The following is a 6,000-nucleotide window of genomic DNA, read 5'->3' as shown; positions in this document are numbered from 1 at the left end:
TGCTCCCTTAGAACGTCATTGATTAATTGCATAAAGACTGCAGGGCCCCCTTGTAATCCAAATGGCAAGACTTTGAATTGATAGCACCCCATGGGGCAGTTAAATGCAGTCTTCCATTCGTCCCCTTCCTTGATTCTCACGCGATAGTAAGCTTCCCTTAAGTCTAGTTTAGAAAAAATTTTCCCTTTCGATAGGTGTGACAGCATGTCTTTCATGAGGGGCAGCGGGTATAGGTTGCTTTCACTGATTGTGTTCAGGGCCCTATAATCCACGCATAAACGTAAAGAGCCATCCTTCTTCTCTCTAAAAAGGACCGGGGCAGCCACTTTAGGCTTAGCTGGTTCAATGAAACCTCTCTCCAGGTTTTTTTTTATAAATCTTTCCATTTCCTCCTTCTCCTTTGGGCTCATGGAGTATAATCTGGGTTTCGGGAGTTTTGCCCCAGGCTTGAATTCAATGGTACAGTCTGTGGGTCGGTGGGGGGGAAGCTCATTCGCCCTCTCCTCACTGAAGACTTCAGCAAGGTCCCTATATTCCTCTGGTATTTCTGTTAATCTTTTTTCCTCTCCTATGGATGCTTTTTCTATTCTTGATTCTGGTAGCCTCTCTTGGGGTTTTAAGTCCATAGGGTCCCCCTTCGGGAATTTGATTTCTGTCGTCCTCCAATTTACCCAGGGGTTCCATTTTTTCAACCATTCCATCCCTAGAATCATTGGGCATTCCATACCTGGGGTCACCACAAACGTTAAGTCCTCTTCATGGTTGCCCAGGGAGAGGTGTATTGGCAGAGTGGCTAGGGTAGCTGGCACCCCCCCTGCTATGGATCCATCTAGCTGGCCAAATGAGATTGGTTGTTCCAGTCTCCTGGATGGGATGCCCAGATTCCCCACTAGTGTTGGGCTAATGAGGCAGCGGGTGCAGCCAGAGTCTATTAAGGCTTTCACCTTCACAGCTTCGGGCATGGGGGGGATTAATATAGTCACTGTTTTGAAGATGGGTGTGATGCGTCCACTTACCAGGGGTTCGCCTTCCGAGCTGTCATCTGAGGCATCCACCGTCCCTGTGGTGTAGGCTGGAGTTCTTTCCCCTTGGTGAGCAGAGGTGGGGGTTTCTGCAATTTCCATCATTTTCATGGCTGTTTCTTTTGGCTTAGCTGAATACCCTCTGGGTTTGTTGATTGGGGATCTGTCTGGGTTGTGCTGGGGGGCCTTTGAGCGGCATTCTACAGCTCGATGCCCTTCTCTTCCGCACTTGAAACACCCCATCTGCTTCTTGGCTGTATCCGATGATTTCACCGGTTGGTGTGTCAGCTCAGGCGGGGGGCGGCTCCATTGTTTTCCTCGGCGATGCCTCTTCAATATGTCGATCTCTGCTTCCTCTGCCAAGACGTACCATTCCTCAAGTCGATGTGGGTCTCCTCGGGGCAGGCAAGCATCATATAGATCATAGTTTAGTCCGTCTTTGAAACGGCCAAGGAGGATGTCTTCTGGCCAATTCAGTTTGCTGGCAATGGCTCGGAATTCTTGTGTATACTCAGCCACTGGGCGTTTGCCCTGCCTCATCGTTGTTATTCTTTCACGGGCTTTGCGATCAGCCAGGGGGTCTTCAAATCGTCTTCTCAACGAGGACATGAAACGGTTGAAGTTACTGAGTTCTGGGGCATTGGAGTCATGCAGGTTCACCACCCAATCTGCAGCTGGTCCATCCAGGGCAGATTGCACGATCCGGATGCGGGCTTTGTCGCTGGGGATGTCCTGCCCATATTCCTCCATGTAGCTGAGGACTTGGGTTAGGAAAAACCCCAAGCGTGTTGGCTCCCCTTTGAATTTCACCTCCAACGGTGGACGTCTTGGAATGGATCGGTGCCTCCATTGTGGGTGGTAGTGTCTTCCGTCCAGATTTCCATCTTGGGTCCGGTAGGGGGTGGGAGCTCCTGGATCAGTAAATGTCCCTGGGGTTGCAGGTTCCACGTCCCCCTCGGTGTCTCTCCCTTTGTGGCTCCAGGAACTGGGGCGGGCGTAGGGCTCAGGAATCTCCTCTCCTAGGGAGCTGAGAGTTCTCTTCATCAGGTCAATAGCTCTCTCTAGGATCCAGTCTGAGTACGGCATACAGCTTCCTCCCTCTTCACTTGCGTGCAGGGATTTCTCCATCTCCTGCTTCCATTCTGGTTGCTTGGTCCCTCGTCTCAGGGTCACTTTTCTTGATTCCTTTCCCCACTCGCTTTTCTTTCCAACGCCCATCGACCAGTGAGGCTTGTGGTCCTGTGTCTCCACCACTTCTTCTTCTGAGAAATCTGGCCTCTCGGATCCCAACGTCTGGCAAGGTTCCAACTGGGTCAGCGGCTCTCTTTCCAGGGAGTTTTCTCCCTCTCTTGCTTCGTTGTCTGACATGGTAAATTTTTGCAAAATCCCCCGGCAAGGGTCTACCTTCCAGGTGGATTAATTTTGCAAGTCCTGTCTAATGTAAGGACCCACCCCACTTTGCATCTTAAGAAGACAGAACTCTTGGAATAGTTCTTCCAACAGGAATCCTTTATTAAGAGAAAATGGTTGCAGGCATGCTAGACAGGACTTGGGGTCCAAGCTCTCCCATTCAAGGTTTTAAGGGGTTCCCCAGTAGTCCCACCCAATCAACCCCCCTTCCAGTGATAGTTTCAAGTATCACAATTCCACCCCGTTTCTTCTTTCTTCCGTCTGGATGGAGACTTCAGATAACTACATGAAAGGCAAATACTCTTCTTTGTTAATGCTAATGTTCTCTGGTGCTAACACTTTGAGGTTACAATAGGTTACAATAAACACACATTCAGCATTCAGCTCTTTGAAGTCTACTGAAGGAAGTGAGGGCCATAAAGCCCCTTTGTTCTCCCCCTTCTCTCCCTCTTATGGCAGAATCCAAAGAAGGCAGAATTGGGAGTTTCTATATTTGATAATTAAAGATGAAATATGATTGGATTCTGACACCTTTATTATCTCTGCATTTATCTAAGTCTATGTTTCACCTCCTTAAATCTCTTTTGGAAGTCCAATATATACCCTAAAAATCATCTCGGTATTAGGTTTTCTCAGACTTTTCCAACCTTGTCTACAATTTTCTCAATTTCTTTCTGCTGCCATCATGTTTTTTTTTTTTCCATTACTGGGAAGCATGATCAGAAGTGGATCTTCTCGGTCACCATGTCTGTCTGGAATATCATTCCCTCCCCACCCCACCCCTCACCTCAGAGATCCATATAACTCCCATCCTGGTGATGTTTTTCCAGGCCTTGGAGTATGGTTGGTTGATGAGTCCCTGTAAGTTATGGTGTGGGGGGGGGGGTTTTGCTCACATATCATCTGACTTTTCATATTATTGTTATTTTAAGTAAATATGAATGTTTTTGGAATCACCCATTTTTAGAATAGAATAATAACTTTATTGTCACTTTGAATGTACATTAATCGACATACATTAAAATAAAATGCCATTGCATACAGCTCTCAAAGTCATCACCTCCAATATATGCTACATAAATATAACATAAATGATATAAATATGACATACATACATACATAATTATGCATATACCCACATATATTATATGACACAGAGAAACAACACAGTCTAGTTCGGATTATGTATGCATGGTGAGAAAAACGAATCTTGCAAGTTTACCAGACGGATGGCATAGGGAACAAAACTATTACAGAATCGGGTAGTCCTGCTAGAAATACTTCAAAACCTCCTCTCAGAGGAAAGCAACAGAAACAGACCATAAAGTCACATAAATAAAAATAATATTTGCATAAAAGCACAAATTCATCCTTATCATAAATTTCCCACCATCAACCCCCTCTGCCTGACATCTCTCTAGTCTCTTTGCATTTACATCAGATCTTTGATTCAATCATATCTACAGGGTTTAACCAAAAAGTCAAGCTGACAACTGTGAGGGTGTGATGATGCTGTGATGGCTCAGCTTCAACTGCACCATTGTACTTGCCGTCTTGACTTCTTTGACCATACTTTATGTGGAATTACTATTGCAGACAATCCTTGACTTACGACCACAGTTGGGAACAGAATTTACATCTAGGCATGGCACTTGTTAAATGAGTCACAACCTTTTGTGTCACAGTTAAGTGAAGTCATTGCAGTTTTTAAATTGATGCATGCGATCATTAAGTAAATCCAGCCTCTCCCATTGACTTTGGTTGTTGAAAGCCAACTGGGAAGGTCACAAATGGTGAGCATATGACTCTGGAACATCGTAGCTATTGCAAATACCTGCCAATTGCCAAGTGCCTGAATTTTGATCACATGACTGCAGCAATGCTAGATGTTGTATGTGCGAGGACCAGATCATAAGGCACTTTTTCAATGCCTTGTAACTTCAAAAGGCCACTAAATGAATGGTTGCAAGTCGTATACCCAAAGACCTCGGGAGGTTAAAATTGCTTTCTGTTTTTTTAATTAAGCCTCTGACAGTGCAACAGAGGTGAGGAGGTGCCTCATGCATCAATCTGGAGCTCGTTTCTCGGCTGCAGAAGCTTTTCTAGAAGGCCTCTGATGGTGAAACAAAAACTGGGGGCAATGGTGCAAGCAGCAGCAAGCGGCTGCAAGTGAAGTGGGCCAGCAAAGCAAGGCAGGTGCCAGGGCATGAGAGGCCTGGCTGCAACTGTCCTAAGATAAGTGGGTGCAGGGCACATGGGGCAGTTCCAACCTCCCCCATTCCCCCCCTAGCTAGATTTTTATCTGTGCACCTCGCCCCATCTCGTGCAACCAAATGCAATGGAGTTGGACAGGGTCTTAAGTAGGGCTTATTTTGGGTTATGGCTTATTTGGGCACATATGTAAAAAATCAAGCTAGGGCTTATTTTCGGAGTAGGTCTTATTTTCCAGGAAAACAGTAATAGCCTGGCTTGCACACTGGCTAAACTCAATTTGACATCACAAACCCTGGATGCACTAAACTAAAAAATTAAGCAGGCTCGGGAAGCAACCCTTGAAAATGGGCAGCCAGTAATTATTTATAAGGCAAAACATGGCCGTGAAGAATTTTGGGACATGTGCTTACTTCAAACCTGACTGAAAGCTCCCAGGAAGTGACATCAAACATCTAAGAGAATTGGCATAGAATATCGGACACTATAAATTTCTTTTCCACCTAACAGAACTTTTGCCCTGACTTCTAGACCTTCATGAGCTGAAAGCTTCCTTTTTTGGGAGCCACTGCAGGGATCCTTTTCTGCTGCCTCTATCAGTACCTTCCCCTTTGCATTAACAATTTGAGAACTTGCTTCCCTGAATTCTGGGAAAAAAATAAAAGCACCCATTAAATCTCCCTGATCAGATCAATTCTTAATCTTGGGCCAGTAAAAGTGCGTCATCCACACTTACATAGCCCAAAGGGGGGTATTGTAGAAAGTCAGCATCCACCCACCCTCCTACAGAAGGAAATATTTTGGGGAATATTAAAAAAAGGTGGAATATTGTATTTTCCCAAAGGAATAATGGAGAAAAATCTTAGGCAGAAACAGCCCCAGTCCCCCTGCCTCAAAGAGAAACTGAGTAGACCAGCTCTTTAGAAATATAGATTTGGTAATCCATTCAGGAAGACTGGGGCAGGAAGGCTGGAGCTGAGGTGATTAAAAAAACAAAGATCCCTAAAAACTACATCCCCCACCCAGCTTCAAGGACAGGACATGACCTCCAAGCCACAATGGGAGTCAGGCAACAATAATTAGAATACCAAAGAGCACAGGTCTAAGTACATTGCACAGGAATGGGCAGCTCAAATACAAAGCCCCAAAGAAGCTATAAAAACCCATCGTCTCTCAGCTCCATTTAATCAGCTGTCCTAGAACTGCGTGCTGTTCTACTCTTCAATAAACAAGAACCTTCTTTCAAAAGTTTCCAAACAAGAGCCCCAAAAGTTTTAAAAAAACCATTACTCCCAGCAACATGTGGTCAGCTTTCCCAGAGCCATGTTTCTGTCTGGCTCTGCTCTTCAATAAACTC

This window comes from Crotalus tigris, unplaced genomic scaffold (assembly GCF_016545835.1).
Source record: "Crotalus tigris isolate CLP2741 ecotype Arizona unplaced genomic scaffold, ASM1654583v1 scf7180000017977.1317863, whole genome shotgun sequence".
Lineage (NCBI taxonomy): Eukaryota > Metazoa > Chordata > Lepidosauria > Squamata > Viperidae > Crotalus > Crotalus tigris.
Note: the sequence above shows the minus strand (reverse complement) of the source record.